Raw genomic sequence first — 17413 nt, 5'->3', positions numbered from 1 at the left:
TCTACCTCACCTCCAATATCAATGGCCATATGAACATTTTGTGTGATAGATATATACTGAGGAAACAATCAGAAGATATAAATATTAACACAAAAGGATAATATGAATTTATTGGAGAATTACTCATATCTCAGAGTAGGATATAAATCTCATTAATAATTCTCATAACTGAATTCCTGGATATCCTATGTTTTATAAGTTTCTTCCACCGTACACATATGTACACACTGCACACATGTGCACATTGAGCTCATATAGCTACACATACAAAATATAGAAATAAAAATAAAAACTAAAATAAAAATATATATATATTTTTTTTTATATAATTCTCATAACTGAATTCCTGGATATCCTATGTTTTATATGTTTCTTCCATCGTACACATGTGTACACACTGCACACATGTGTACATAGAGCTCATATAGCTACACATACAAAATATGGAAATAAAAAAAAAAAACAAAAAAAAAATAAAATAAAATTTATTTTTTTTTCATATGTCTATAATATATAAAATCCTATACTGGAAACGATAGAATATCTAGTCCACATACATTTATTTCTATTTCTATCTATCTTTTTCTTTGCCCTGCACCCACAGAGCACTTGCATTTATATGCATGTGTACACATACCATCTATATAAGATATATCCACCTATTATAATATCTGCATGAACATCTTTTCATAGACCAATGAAATAATCTTCTTGTTTCCTTAGTGAAATAATTGCTATACGAAATATATGGGTGGGTGGAATGGTGCACATATACACATGTATGCTTGCATTGACCTTATTTTGAGGTCTTTTTGTAATCTAAGAATTGTTTTTCATTGAATTCCCCAGTAGATATACATACGCATATGGGGTTAAGAGAATCCAATGATATACCAACCCTCTTACTAATTTGCATGTTTTCGGGTGGACTCCCTTCCTGTTTTCCATCTTGCTCTTGTATCTCATTGCTTCTTAAGGTGCTATATATATATCTCTTGCCTCCCATTCTACATGGCTTATGATTAAGGACTGTTTTTAAATTCCCCTTTTGTGTCCGAAATGCGTCAAGCTGCACGGCAAGTCGCATGGAGATTTTGGATGATTTGTGACCCTTTTCTTTATTTTTAAACTTTTCAAATAAAGCATGAAGATTTTTATTCATCCATATTGGTGCTGAGTCCCACTCATTTTCTATTACCGTTTACTCTGAAGCTGGACCTGCCTGTCCGCAGGACTACGTGCATCAACCGCAGACTGGAGGACCATACATGGGTGAGCTGAATACTTTTTTTCTCTACTTTCACTGACAGGACCTAGTATGACATCTAGCCATGTGATCAGTCTGTAGCCAATGAGATAATACACACGTGACTGGTCACGTGCTATTTTGACGTCACGGAAGGTCCTATCATCAGTGCTGGTTACCGGGAGGACGCAGCGATCATTGGAAGGAAAAGCGGCGGAAAACAGAGTGCAGAATGCGTCGCGGGGATCTGTAAGTGTAATGGCAATGTTTATTAACTGTATGTGTATATGCATAATGTGTTTGTGTTTGCCTGCCATTGTTTTCAATGGGGGTCGAACGTTAGACGAACGTTTGTCGAACGGAGCCGCCGTTCGACGAACCGAACCGAACTGGAACGCTAGGGGGGTGGCTTAACACTACACAGGACTCACCAGTAAAGATGAGCGAACCTTTGGAGATGCAATTTGCTGGCAGGAAATGAGCCTAGCTCCACAGGCTTGAGCTTGACCCGAACCCCAGATCAAGTCACTGATTGGCACTTTGAGTCTCCACCCACATTTAGCCAGCCGCAAGCAGAATACTTCCAGGGGAGGGTGGACGGGTTTTTTTAAACTTTTTTTTTGTTGCACACTACATCCGAGCACATTGTTGTTACCATCATCTCTAGAATCATTAAGATTTTGAGGCTGTCGCTTGGCAACTCGAAGCTTCAGTTCCCTCCATAAGTTTTCTATGGGATTAAGGTCCGGAGACTGGCTAGGCCACTCCATGACCTTATTGTGCTTTTTTTTGAGCCACTCCTTTTTTGCTTTGGCTATATGTTTAGGTCATTGTCATGCTGGAAGAGCAAACCACCACCCATTTTTAATGTTCTGATGAAGGAAAAGAGGTTGTCACTCAGGATTTTTCGTTACATGGCTCCATCCATTGTCCCATTGATGCGTTGAAGTAGTCCTGTGCCCTTAGCAGAGAAACACCCCAAAACATAATGTTTCCACATTTAATTTTACCATGTTTAATTAGAATCTGCCCCTATGTTTTAAAATCAAGATTAATGGTTTATCAACTGTTTTAAATCCATCTGGAAGTCAGATACAATTCACATTTTACTAGTTAAATATCAAGCTGTTTGCCATAGCTCAAAGATATTTTCCTTCCACTTTTATGCCTTAAATTCTTGTTCTCTGGATCCCTGGGTTTGTAAATGTAGAACAGAAAACTTGCAGTACAAAATATGCAAAATGAACAATGATGTAGCTTGCCTTACTACGACAAATAAGAAAATTCACTGTCAACATCAAACTCAACATCTGATGCACAGCGGGCGAGCGTTTCCTTCTCTAGACATTGTACAGTACCTGCAGAGAGGGCTCCAGCTGACAAGCTTTGTGACTCAGGTTGGATTGCACTGTTTGTCATATCAAAATGTTCAATCTATAAAATGATTTATTTTTTATAAAATGTAAAAAGATAACAAATTGGTTATTTTAAAAACAATTTAGACTTTAATTTTTGCCCAGGTTGTAGGTTGAAATCATTGTTTTGCATGCTAAAAAAATGACATTAAGATTGCTTAAGAAAAGGAAAAATAACCTAAAATCTATAGATTTCTTTTTGTAGCTTAGATTTTTATTTTAAATTGAGTTTATGTCTTCTGTGCTCATTCACAACATCTGTTATATAAAATGCTCTTCAGCATTCTAAATACAAATCATTTATTTTAATGTTATATCAGATTAAATGGAACATTATACAATTATAATTTGTATATAATAGTATTTTATTATAAAAGGCCAATTATGGCTGCTGATCTAAGTTAAGCTTATTATTTTTAATATACCTATAATTGTGGTATAGTTCCAATACCCATAAACATTTGCCCTTGTCCACATGACATAATAAACATTTTATATGACTGTGATAAAACGTAATACAATTCTCACTGCAGTTCAGAGTTTTACAATTTACAATATTTCAACTTTAATAAGCTAAAATCTAAACTGCAAAATGCAAATGCCAATAGCAAGTTTAATGTTAGCTCAGCAAAACTTCAGCCTAATGCAACAGTTGTGCGGTTCACAAACCTATAAAATACAACTTGGTTCATAATTATTCTTTATCAGTTCAATTATATTAGAAAAAAATCAAATACAATATATAATAGAACATTTTGCCAAATTTAGCCATACAAATATAGTGCCATCTTGATAACTTTTCTAAGAAAGATATCTCACTTAAGTGGATTAAAGAGAACTTGTCTCCAGATTTGCCCCCTATAAGCTGTGGCCATCACCAGTAAGCTCTTATATACAGTATTCTAGAATACTGTATATAAGTGCCCAGGGCGATCTGTATGACGCAAAAATCAGCTTTTATTATACTCACCTGCGGGGCGGTCCAGTCTGATGGGCATCACTGATCTTAATCCAGCACCCCCTAACTTCCTGCGATTGCCGTCCTTCTTCCCTGCTCCATGTGGATGATGCGTCTTATGTTATCCCCATAGAGGCCTCCATTGCGCTCCTGCACACATGCACTTCTCTCTGCCCTGCTGAGGGCAGAACAAAGTATTGTAGTGCGCATACACTGGCTTTCTTTGCCCTTTTCCTAGGCATTACAGTATTTTGCTCTGCCCACAACAGGGTAGAGAGAATTGCATTAGCTCAGAAGAGCAATGGTGGACTCTGTGTGGCTAATACAGGATGCATCATCCACATTCAGAAAGGAAAGAAAACTGTGATCTCAAGAAGAAAGATAGTGCTGGACTGAATCCTGCGGCGTCCATCGGAGCGGACCGCACAGCAGAGAGTTTATTAAAAGCTGTGTTTTACGTTGTACAGATCGGACTGGGCACTTCTATAGAGTATTCTAGAATATAATATATATTGTGGGGTAGCGTGGTTGGCTGCGCGGCAGAAGACACGGGATCCAGGCACCAATGGTCCCAGCACACGGTTTATTGCACAAACAAAAGTCCAAAACAGCACACATGTGTTTCTCTGGCAGAAACTCAGGGAGTTGTGTTCACTCCCTCACACTAGGGACCCACGCCCATGTTCCTGTTTCCTTTTAACCCTCCTTTCAGCCTGCAGGGAAACAGCATTAACCCTGGTGTGGAGTTGCTTCCTATACATGGAGGGAGCACAACCGGGGCGAGACGTACCGGCCGTCATAGACAACCCCGGTCACAGTCTCACATACCCCCCCTCAGTTCAAGCGTGCGGGGTTGAACTCCCGCCATCAAACACGGGCCGCGGGACAAGGCATCGGTGTTGCCCTGCAACCTACCGGCCCGGTGTTCAACCGTAAACCAGAAGTTCTGTAGAGAAAGGAACCACCAGGTAACCTGGGCATTCCGTTCCTTGGCGGACCTCATTCAGACCAGCGGAGAGTGATCAGTCACCAAGCGAAACTGCCGTCCCAGCAGGTAATAGCGTAGGGACTCCAAGGCCCACTTGATCGCCAGGCACTCCTTCTCCACTACGCTATAATTCCGCTCGGGAGGGGTGAGCTTCCTACTTAAGAAGGTGACGAGGTGTTCTTCCCCCTGAACCACCTGAGACAGCACTGCCCCCAGGCCGACCTCAGAGGCGTCAGTCTGTACTAGAAACTCCTTCCGGAAATCAGGGTTGACAAGAACGGGCTGTCCGCACAGGACCCCCTTCAGGGCCTGGAAGGAGTCCTCGGCCTGCGGAGTCCAGCGCACCATGACGGATTTCTTGCCTTTGAGAAGGTCCGTAAAGGGGGCCGATAGTCCCGCAAATTTTTTTACAAACCTCCTGTAGTACCCTACGATACCCAGGAAGGCCCTAACCTGCTTCGTGGTCAGGGGTCTAGGCCACTTCTGGATCGCCTCAACTTTGTTAATTTGGGGCTTAATCACTCCTTGGCCTATTACGTAGCCCAAGTAGCGGGCTTCCGTAAGCCCCAACGCACATTTCTTGGGATTGGCTGTCAATCCGGCTGTTCGGAGCGCATTCACCACCGCTTGTACCTGTTCCAAGTGGGTCTGCCACTCAGAGCTGTAAATAATGATGTCATCAAGGTACGCTGATGCATACGCCTGGTGGGGTTCCAGCACCAAGTCCATCAACCTCTGGAACGTGGCCGGAGCGCCATGTAACCCAAAAGGCAAGACAACATAGTGGAAGAGACCCTCCGGCGTAACAAAAGCGGTTTTCTCCTTGGCGGACTCCGTCAGTGGCACCTGCCAGTACCCCTTGGTCAAGTCGAGCGTGGTGAAATATCGCGCCTGTCCCAGCCTATCAATCAGCTCATCCACCCGGGGCATGGGGTAGAGATCGAACTTGGATATTTCGTTCAATCTCCTAAAGTCATTGCAGAACCTTAAGGAGCCATTGGGTTTTGGTATTAGGACAATGGGACTAGCCCATTCACTCCGGGATTTTTCGATAACCCCCAGGCGTAGCAATGTCTTCACTTCCTCTGATATGGCTTGTCTTCGAGCCTCCGGTACCTGGTATGGCTTCAGGCATACCTTCAGGTGAGGCTCGGTGACAATGTCATGTCGTATCAGACTGGTCCTACCAGGCAGCTCGGAGAAGACATCGGGGTTCTGCTGAACCAGCCGTCTGGCCTCTCACCTCTGTTGCTTGGTGAGGGCTTCTCCAATCCTTACTTCCGGTTCGTCCTCTCCGGAGGTCGCTGGAGCCGGGTTTGAACGACCCGAAGAGGAGGGAGATGGGGAAAAATCAACCATCAGGCTTTCCCGTTCCTGCCAAGGTTTTAACAGGTTGACATGGTATATTTGTTCAGGTTTCCGCCTACCGGGCTGCAATACCTTATAGTTGACCACCCCGATTCTTTCCTTTATCTCGTAGGGGCCTTGCCACTGAGCCAGGAATTTACTCTCTGCCGTGGGGACCAATACCAACACCCGATCCCCGGGGTTAAAGGTCCGCACGGTGGCTTGTCTATTGTAGCGGCCGCTTTGTGCGGCCTGTGCCTCCTGTAAATGCTCCTTTACAATTGGCATGACCGCGCTTATGCGGTTCTGCATTCCTAAAATGTGTTCAATCACACTTTTATGGGGGGTGGGCTCCTGCTCCCATGTTTCCTTTGCCAGGTCCAACAATCCCCGGGGATGTCTCCCGTATAACAACTCAAAAGGCGAAAACCCCGTGGATGCCTGTGGCACCTCACGGATGGCAAACATCAAATAGGGAAGCATCATATCCCAGTCTTTCCCGTCTTTGGAAATCACCCTTTTGAGCATGGTTTTCAGGGTTTTATTGAATCGCTCCACTAAACCGTCCGTTTGAGGATGATACACAGACGTACGCAACTGCTTGATCTGGAGTAGCCGGCATAGCTCTTTGGTCACTTTAGACATGAATGGGGTCCCCTGATCCGTAAGGATCTCCTTGGGCAACCCCACCCGGCAGAACACAGCAAACAACTCCCGAGCTATAAGCTTCGCCGCAGTATGTCTGAGAGGTATCGCCTCTGGATACCGGGTGGCATAGTCAACGATCACTAGGATGTGTTGGTGCCCTCAAGCGGACTTTACGAGGGGCCCCACCAGATCCATCCCTATCCGTTCAAAAGGGACTTCTATAATGGGTAACGGTACCAACGGACTGCGAAAGTGGGCCAGAGGTGCGGTAAGCTGACACTCCGGGCAGGTTTCGCAGAACTGTTTTACCTCCCCAAAGACCCCGGGCCAATAGAACCTTTGCAATATTCGCTCCTGCGTTTTCTTGACCCCTAGGTGGCCACTCATCAGGTGTTTATGAGCCAAGTCGAGGACCCGTCGGCGATACGGCTGGGGCACCACCAACTGCTCTACCCCACGCCCCGTATTTCATCTACCCGGTAGAGTAAATCCTGCTTAAGAGCGAAATGGGGGTACCTTACCTGGGCACCGGGCAGCTGTGCCACCCTGTCAACCACTGTCACCCGACTCCGGGCATGTATTAATGTAGGGTCCTGGAGTTGGGCTGTCCCAAACGTATCCGGGGACGCCTCCAACTCCGGGATGGGCTCGACCATCTCAGCCTCTCCTGCCAATACCTCTAGGGGCGACCTATCGGGTTCACATTCTGTCCCTATCATGGGACCCCTACGGCAGGCGTCCCGGATTCGGGATTGTCAGGCTCAGGTCCCGGACTGTCCAATACCTGAGGGGACTTAGGAGGCCCCTTCCATAGAGTCCAAAAATATGGCAGATCCCTTCCTAGGATCACGTCATAGGGAAGAGTGTTCATAAGTCCCACCTCATGTTGCACCTGACCGCAGGGTGCTGTGATGGTGAAAACCCCCGTGGGATAGTCTCGGCGGTCCCCATGTATGCAAACCACCCCCACTGTACGTCCTGTAGCCTTTACTTCAGCCCTTAGGGTTGATCGCACAAGGGTCACTAAGCTTCCGGAATCCAACAAGCCTGTAACCGGACATCCATTCACCTGTATTTGGCACAAGTGGGGCTCAGTCTCCGGGGAGACAAGGTCCGCGGTACACACCGACTGAGCATACATTGAACCCCGCCGAGTAACCCCACAATCCATGGGCTCCGTGGTAAGCGGACACTGGGCTTCTATATGTCCCACCCGCTGGCACCGCCAACATCTAATAGGGAAGGAAACCCCCTTGACGAGTTGTCGTTTGGGGTACATAGCCTTCCGGACCTCAGGGACGGCGGGCGCGGCCTCAGACGGGACGGTAGCGGACTCCCGCACCGGTGTCAGCGGTGGGTCCTTGGCCCGAGGCTTGGAAAGGCCGGACCGACGGGCGGCACGCAAAGTCTCAGTGTCCCGTATCAAGTCCTGCATAGCCACATGCCGCTCCACCAGGCACACTAATTGGTCCAGGGTACTTGAGTCGCCCTGTCCTACCCACCGTTGAATGGTGACGGGTAAAGTGCGCACAAAGCGATCAACCACTACCCTTTCCACCATTTGCGCAGGGCTCAGAGTGTCAGGCTGCAACCACTTCTTTACCAGATGCAACAAGTCATAGGCCTGGGAGCGTACGGGTTTGACTTCCTCATAGAACCACTGATTTACCCGCTGAGCCCGTACATAGGTATGGATGCTACACCTCACCGGGATGGCATGCCCGCATTCTCCACCATCTGTGAGGTAGCGTGGTCAGCTGCGCGGCAGAAGACACGGGATCCAGGCACCAATGGTCACAGCACACAGTTTATTGCACAAACAAAAGTCCAAAACAGCACACATGTGCTTCTCTGGCAGAAACTCAAAGAGTTGTGTTCACTCCCTCACACTAGGGACCCACGCCCATGTTCCTGTTTCCTTTTAACCCTTCTTTCAGCCTGCAGGGAAACAGCATTAACCCTGGAGTGGAGTTGCTTCCTATACATGGAGGGAGCACAACCGGGGTGAGACGTACCGGCCGTCATAGACAACCCCGGTCACAGTCTCACAATATATATATATATATATATATATATATTAGCTTACTGGAGGCGGCCACAGCTTATAGGGGTCAAATCTGCTGACAGGCTCCCTTTAAGATAATTTAAAAGGGGTGGTTTGAAATGCAAAGTATTTTTTAATGTAAATCCCTATCTATTTAATGCCATAACCTAAGATATTTTCTAATATTTATTAATTATAAATTCTCAATCCTTCTTTAAGTACACTATCTAACTACATTTCTTTCTTAGGCTCAGATCAGCATTAATGCACCGGCAACAGAACACCCCATCAGTACGCTTTGCTAGACAAATATCAGATTGAAGACTAGAGATGAGCCACCCCCCTAGTGTTCGAGTTCAGTTTAGTTCGTCGAACAGAGGCTACCTTCGACGAACGTTCGACGAACTCCTTCGAACCCCATTGAAAACAATGGCAGGCAAACAAAAACACATAAAAACACATTATACATGAACACATACAGTTAATAAATATTGCCATTACACTTACAGGTCCCCGCGAAGTGTCCTGCTCTCTGTCTCCCGACGCTTTTGCTTTTGATAATCGCTGCATCCTCCCGGTAACCAGCACTGACAACCTGTGCTGCAGATTCCAATCCCCAGATGCCTAGTTGTAACTGGCTGGGGACAAAAATGGGGCGAAGGCCATGCCAATTTTTTTTTAATTATTTCATGAAATTCATGAAATAATTAAAAAAACGGCTTCCCTATTTTTTTTAGTTCCCAGCCTTGTACAAATAGGCAGCTTGGGGATGGGGCAGCCGTAACTGCCTGCTGTACCTGGCTAGCATACGAAAATATGGCAAAGCCCACGTCATTTTTTTGGGGGGCAAAAACTCCTGCATACAGTCTTGGATGGAGTATGCTGAGCCTCGTAGTTCTGCAGCTGCTGCCTTGCTCTCCTGCATACACTAGTGAATAGAGCATACTGAGCCTTGTAGTTCTGCAGCTGCTGTCTCCTCTCCTGCATACACTAGTGAATTGAGCATGCTGAGCCTTGCAGTTCTGCAGCTGTTGTCTGCTCTCCTCCATACAGACAGACAGCAGACAGCAGCTGCAGAATTACAAGGCTCAGAATACTCCATCCAAGACTGTATGCAGGAGTTTCCCCCCCCCCCCCAAAAATGTGGGCTTCGCCATGTTTTTGTATGCTCGCCAGGTACAGCAGGCAGCTACGGGCTCCCACCAACCTTCAGCTGCCTATTTGTACCCGGCTGGGAACCAAAAATATAGGGAAACCCTTTTTTTTAATTATTTCATGAATTTCATGAAATAATTAAAAAAAAATGACGTGGGCTTCGCCAAATTTTTGTGTCCAGCCAGGTACAACTAGGCAGCTGGGGATTGGAATCCGCAGCGCAGGGTGCCCAAGCTTTCTGGGCACCCCTGCGGCGAATTGCAGTCTGCAGCCGCCGCAGAAAATGGCACTTTCATAGAAGCGCCATCTTCTGGCGCTGTATCCCACTCTTCCAGCTGCCCTGGTGACAGGTGGCTCGCTGGGTAATAATGGGGTTATGGCTAGCTGTATATTATCAACTGGCCCTAAGCCCGAAATTCATGGTGTCACGCCAATATTAGACATGGCTACCATGAATTTCTAGTACAGATAAAAAAAAACACAACACACAGAAAAATATTTTATTAGAAATAAAACACAACACAATTAGTGACTCCATCTTTATTGAAATAAAGAACCCTCCTCCGCAGTAATCCTGGGTCAAGGGTCCCGCGCCGTCCAATCCGGATCAAACATCATCTGATCGCTTTGCTGGAAGGCAAAGCGATCAGATGATGTGTCAGGTTCAAGGGCCTGAATCACATGACACAGCAGCTAATTGTATAAATGGCTTTTATACAATCAGCTGATGCATCAGTGCAAAAAAAAAATCAAACAAAGTACACACTTCTGTGCAGACTCCTGTCCGACAGCATCAGCTGATAGTTTAGCCGTCCGGGCGGTAAAAAGCCGGCCTCACCACTCGACTTTTAGTGTCAGCTGATTCCGTCAGGTGACCGCATCAGCTGATCATCGCAAAGGTCTGAGAGAGAGAAAAGAGAGAGAAAAGAGAAGAGAGAGGGATAGAGAAAAGAGAAGAGAGAGAGGACGAGAGAGAGAGAAGAGAGAGAGAAGAGAGAGAGAGAAGAGAGGAGAGAGAGAAGAGGAGAGAAGAGAGAGAGAAGAGAGAGAGAGGAGAGAGAAGAGAGAGAGAAGAGGAGAGAAGAGGCGAGAAAGAGAGAGAGAGAAGAGAGAAAGGAGAGGAGAGAGAAGAGAGAGAGAAGAGGACAGAAATGGAGAGAAGAAAGGGAGAGAGAGAGAGAAGAGAAGAGAGAGGAGAGTGAGAAAAAGAGAGAAAGAGAGAGAGAGAGAAAAAGAGAGAAAGAGAGAGAAAGAGAGGGAGTCAAAAAGAGAGAGACAGAGAGAGAGAGGTGAGAGAGAGAAGAGAGAGAGAAGAGAGAGAGAGGAGAGAGCAATGCAGCCTCATTCTGTGAACTGCTCCGATTTTAGAGGTGTGTCCCACGCCTCACAGCTGATGTCCGGCTCCTCCCCCTCAGTGCACAATTAAATAAAATAAATTATAATTATAACTAAATAATAATTATAATTTAAAATGAAAAATAAATTAAATTCTTTACCGGGGCGGTCGGGACTTGAACTTGTGAACTAATGCTTCTTAGGCAGTTGTTCTAACCATTGAGCCACTGCCTCTAATGAAAAACATAGGGAGATTTGGTCGTTATCTTGACCTCTGCATTGCAGAGTGAAGTCTCCGGTGACAGCGCAGCTCACTTCAGGTGCTGCATGGAGAGGACACAGAGCGATCGTGTTCTACAGGGCTCCCTGTCATCTTCATGTAGCAGAGCTGAAAGCGTCGTGTGGATTAAAAAATGTTTCGCTGTGTGTGCTTATTTACTTTTACTTACAGTTTAATCATGGAAGGTATCTCGGGGAGACGCCTGCCATTATTAACTCCTTAATACCCCGATTGCCACCGCACCAGGGCAATTCGGTATGAGCTGGGTAGAGTCCCGGGACTGTCGCATCTAATGGATGTGGCAATTCTGGGCGGCTGCCTGCTGATATTGTTAGGGTGGTGGGCTCCCGATAACGTGGTGCTACCCATTCTGACAATACCAGCCTTCAGCCGTGTGACTTTATCCTGGCTGGTATCAAAATTGGGGGGACCACATTATTTTTTATAATTATTTAATTATTTATTTTACTGCATGATATAGACCCGCCCACCAGCGGCTGTGATTGGCTGCAGTGAGACAGCTGTCACTCATTGTGGGCGCGTGTCTGACTGAAACCAATCATGGGGGCCGGTGGGCGGCGAAGGCACGGAATATCTGATTGAATAATGAAGCGACAGCCATTTTAAAAAGAGGAAAAGCCGCCGCAGCTTTGTGACAGCTGTGCAGTGAGGCACCCGTGATCGGTGAGTAGGAAAGAGAGAGGGAATGTGCTGGGGACACAGGATTCATGCAGATACGCAACGTGCGCACATACTTACTTTGAAAAGCCACGCTTTTGGTGATCGAACCTTTCTCGAACATAACTCGAACTGCCGAACTTTAAGCAAATTGTTCGAGTTTGTAGAACGACTCAAACACCGCCCAAAATCACTTGAACATGAAATTGGCGAACCGTTCAACTTGAACATCACTCAGCTCTATTGAAGACACTAGCATTACCTCTGCCAGTGATGTCACTTGTGACAATGCACACTGACATTGCTCTCTCTTGCCTACTTGTTATACTGATCTGAGTCAAAAACTGTCAAAAGGAATTTTGCACAAACTTTCACCAACTGTCATGGCGGTGTCAGTCTCTGTTAACATTGCAAATTGTAACACTCCTATCGATGGTTTCTATGGTGTCTGGGATCAAGACATACAGACTTAAGCGTTAACCTATTGTGCACTGGTTCATAGGCAAGTTAGCAAGAATTAATCTCTACTTTTCTGCTTGTTAGGTTCCTTTGATCACATGTGGTAGGAAAGCCAATCACATCAGATCCCCTTTTATTTAAGTTGGATTAAATATTCTACCTGTGCCAGCTATAGTTATATGTTGGTCTGTGAGGTGTGATGTTCCAGATTCTCTGGTGAAAATTATGGTATTTGTTGCGGTTGTGGAAGTTTTCCCCTGTTGTTTTGTAGCTTCCTTCCTGCTCTCGTGTTTCCTCCTGTATCTCCTATTATCTTTACTTATGTGTGCGCTGTGTGACAAAGTTTTGGTTTTCTCTTGTCGGTCTATATCTATGATTTTCATTACTTTCCTGTCTCGTCACTCCCTGCGGGTTGGTAAATCAGATCAGAACTGGCCAGAAGCAGGGCCAGGAAGGAGACTCTGGCATCCCCACCATTGGGGATTATTCTGAGAATAGGAATAATAGAGCCCCCTAGCTTCAGAGATATATAAGGGACCCTGGTAGCCCCTGAGACTAGTGTCACTGATGATGCTTCATGTCAGGGAGAAAAACAGAGTTAAACTGCTCAAGAAATATAATTTTTTTTACAATAATAAATAGTAACAAACCATATGCATCTATAAATATATATATATATATATATATATATATATATATACAGTTAGGTCCAGAAATATTTGGACAGTGACACAATTTTCGCGAGTTGGGCTCTGCATGCCACCACATTGGATTTGAAATGAAACCTCTACAACAGAATTCAAGTGCAGATTGTAACGTTTAATTTGAAGGTTTGAACAAAAATATCTGATAGAAATTGCAGGAATTGTACACATTTCTTTACAAACTCTCCACATTTTAGGATGTCAAAAGTAATTGGACAAATAAACCAAACCCAAAAAAACATTTTTTAGTTTCAATATTTTGTTGCGAATCCTTTGGAGGCAATCACTGTCTTAAGTCTGGAACCCATGGACATCACCAAACGCTGGGTTTCCTCCTTCTTAATGCTTTGCCAGGCCTTTACAGCCGCAGCCTTCAGGTCTTGCTTGTTTGTGGGTCTTTCCGTCTTAAGTCTGGATTTGAGCAAGTGAAATGCATGCTCAATTGGGTTAAGATCTGGTGATTGACTTGGCCATTGTAGAATGTTCCACTTTTTTGCACTCATGAACTCCTGGGTAGCTTTGGCTGTATGCTTGGGGTCATTGTCCATCTGTACTATGAAGCGCCGTCCGATCAACTTTGCGGCATTTGGCTGAATCTGGGCTGAAAGTATATCCCGGTACACTTCAGAATTCATCCGGCTACTCTTGTCTGCTGTTATGTCATCAATAAACACAAGTGACCCAGTGCCATTGAAAGCCATGCATGCCCATGCCATCACGTTGCCTCCACCATGTTTTACAGAGGATGTGATGTGCCTTGGATCATGTGCCATTCCCTTTCTTCTCCAAACGTTTTTCTTCCCATCATTCTGGTACAGGTTGATCTTGGTCTCATCTGTCCATAGAATACTTTTCCAGAACTGAGCTGGCTTCATGAGGTGTTTTTCAGCAAATTTAACTCTGGCCTGTCTATTTTTGGAATTGATGAATGGTTTGCATCTAGATGTGAACCCTTTGTATTTACTTTCATGGAGTCTTCGCTTTACTGTTGACTTAGAGACAGATACACCTACTTCACTGAGAGTGTTCTGGACTTCAGTTGATGTTGTGAACGGGTTCTTCTTCACCAAAGAAAGTATGCGGCGATCATCCACCACTGTTGTCATCCGTGGACACCCAGGCCTTTTTGAGTTCCCAAGCTCACCAGTCAATTCCTTTTTTCTCAGAATGTACCCGACTGTTGATTTTGCTACTCCAAGCATGTCTGCTATCTCTCTGATGCATTTTTTCTTTTTTTTCAGCCTCAGGATGTTCTGCTTCACCTCAATTGAGAGTTTCTTAGACCGCATGTTGTCTGGTCACAGCAACAGCTTCCAAATGCAAAACCACACACCTGTAATCAACCCCAGACCTTTTAACTACTTCATTGATTACAGGTTAACGAGAGAGACGCCTTCAGAGTTAATTGCAGCCCTTAGAGTCCCTTGTCCAATTACTTTTGGTCCCTTGAAAAAGAGGAGGCTATGCATTACAGAGCTATGATTCCTAAACCCTTTCTCCGATTTGGATGTGAAAACTCTCATATTGCAGCTGGGAGTGTGCACTTTCAGCCCATATTATATATATAATTGTATTTCTGAACATGTTTTTGTAAACAGCTAAAATAACAAAACTTGTGTCACTGTCCAAATATTTCTGGACCTAACTGTATATATAAAGGGCACAGTGGATAAAATGACCAAGGAGGCAGCAATTAAAGGGGTGGTTCACCCATATTTTTTATTGTCTAGTTCGATATTATATTGAGAAACAATGTTTCTCTCAAATACCTTGTGTTGGCAATAGTTCCTGTGAGAGGCGCTAGTGCAGACCACTGTTCTCGCTACAGTGATGTCCCCGTCAAGTGCTGCACACGTCACATCCGTATAGCCGGCTGAAGTCTTCCACACTCTCTGAGCTGTGAGTGGTGTTTCACCGCTGTCACAGCCCATCTGCTCCCTGCTCCCTCCTCCCTCCTCCCTCCTCCCTCACAGCAGAACGCTGCAAGCAAGAGATGCGACGCACTGTGCTGTGAGGGAGGAGGGAGGAGGGAGGAGGAGCAGGGAGCAGATCGGCTCAGAATGCAGCCGGCTGCATGGATGTGACGTGTGCAGCACGTGACGGGGGCGTCACTGGAGCGGGAACAGCGGTCTGCAATAGCGCCTCTCACAGGCACTATTGCCAACACAAGGTATTTGAGAGTAACATTGTTTCTCAATATTATATCGAACTAGACAATAAAAAATATGGGTAAACCACCCTTTTAACTCAGTAGAGTTCACACAATCACATAACATATATACTGTGTGTGTGTTATATATATATATATATATAAATATATATATATATTGTCACGGCCAGGTGGACGGGCAGACCCAGGAGGTGGATCCACTGGGCCGAACTCCTAGATGGTAGTAAAGAGTCCGGTAGCTGGAACACTATAAACAGCAGAACAGTCCGTGCACACGAGTATAGCGGAGAAGTCCCTGGGACCACGGAGTCACGGGTGGTAGTCCGGGTGACGCAGCTCAGGTTCGGAAGCCGAGATGATGTCAGGCGGGGTCCGGAACCTTTGGAGCGAGATGACGAGTCACCGCAGGGATCCGGGATGGTGCGGACTGTCAGGATGGTAGATGGACAGCGTTCGGGGTTCAGGATACGGCAGGACTGGATGGCGAGGCAGGCACGGCTCTACAAGAGAGATAGGTGAGTATATGCACAGGAGACCTGACTCCTAGCTTAGGAAACACGAAGATCAGGCCCCGCCCCCTTGGACAATAAACCCCTTTATACCCTGTACCTGATTAGCCTCATTTCCTGTTAATGGACGCTGGCCCTTTAAGAAAGGGTCAGTGACCGCGCGCGCGCCCTAATGCGCATGCGCGCGGCCCGGGTGCCAGAAGCCAGGGAAGGAAGCCGAGAGGAGGACGCAGGGGAGCCGGCCAGGGCCTGGGAAGCCGTCGGGCGCCGGGACCGGAGACCAGGGGGCCCGGGAAGGACGGGCACCGGAGGCTGGAGAGCGGGGAGCGTGGCAGGTGAGCCGGGGAGCGGGGCTGAGGACCCGGGGAGCGGAACAGAGGACCCGGGAAGGGAAGCCGAGGACCCAGGGAGCGTGACAGTACCCCCCCCCCACGCCCCCCTCCCCGCAACCGGGACATGAAGGCACGGATCAGAGGAGTGCCCACGTTCTCCCTGGGCTCCCAGGACCTATCCTCAGGACCATACCCTTCCCAGTCCACCAGGAAGAACTGTCGACCTCGTACGGTCTTCATGGCCACGATATCCCTTACCGCATAGATGTCGTCATCGGCAATAGGTGGAGGAGCCGGACTGGCAGCAGCGGAGAAGGGACCAAGGACAACCGGCTTGAGCAGGGAGACGTGGAATGAGTTGGGTATCCTCATCGTGGCCGGGAGCTGTAGCTTGTAGGAGACCTCATTGATCTTGTTGAGGACTTTAAACGGCCCAATGTAGCGAGGAGTTGAGCGCGGTTCGTGGTTCGTGGTTCTCCAGTTCGCGGCTCGAGTGATTTTGGGGCATGTTCTAGATCGAACTAGAACTCGAGCTTTTTGCAAAAGCTCGGTAGTTCTAGAAACGTTCGAGAACGGTTCTAGCAGCCAAAAAACAGCTAAATCATAGCTTGGTTTCTGCTGTAATAGTGTAAGTCACTCTGTGAATCAAACTATTATCACATTTCAGTGTATAGTGTGCGTGAACAGCGCCTTCAGATCACTGCTGTTTCTATAATGGCGATCGCCATTTTTTTTTTTTTTTTTTCTTGTCTTCCTTCCCTAAGTGCGCGCGTCTTGTGGGGCGGGCCAGCATGTCAGCCAATCCCAGACACACACACAGCTAAGTGGACTTTGAGCCAGAGAAGCAACGGCATGTGTGATAGGATCTGCATGTCACATGTCCCTGCATTATAAAACCGGACATTTTCTTCACGGACGCCATTATCTGCCTTCTGCGTCTTTGGTGTCAGACATCACTGTCGCAGCTCCGTCTTCCTGAGTCCTATAGCCGATACAGCTGTATGCGCTGCATACACAGCGTTAGACAGCTTAGGGAGAGCACTTTATAGCAGTCCTTTTAAGGGCTCCAACCGGCAGGGTCAGAGAGCCATAGGTGACAGGTCCTGCAAACAGCAACAGCGTCTGTGTAGCCCAGGTCAGGGATT

The sequence above is a fragment of the Anomaloglossus baeobatrachus genome, chromosome 3 (genome assembly GCF_048569485.1).
Source record: "Anomaloglossus baeobatrachus isolate aAnoBae1 chromosome 3, aAnoBae1.hap1, whole genome shotgun sequence".
NCBI classification, from domain to species: Eukaryota; Metazoa; Chordata; class Amphibia; order Anura; family Aromobatidae; genus Anomaloglossus; species Anomaloglossus baeobatrachus.
This window is presented reverse-complemented; position numbering follows the sequence as displayed.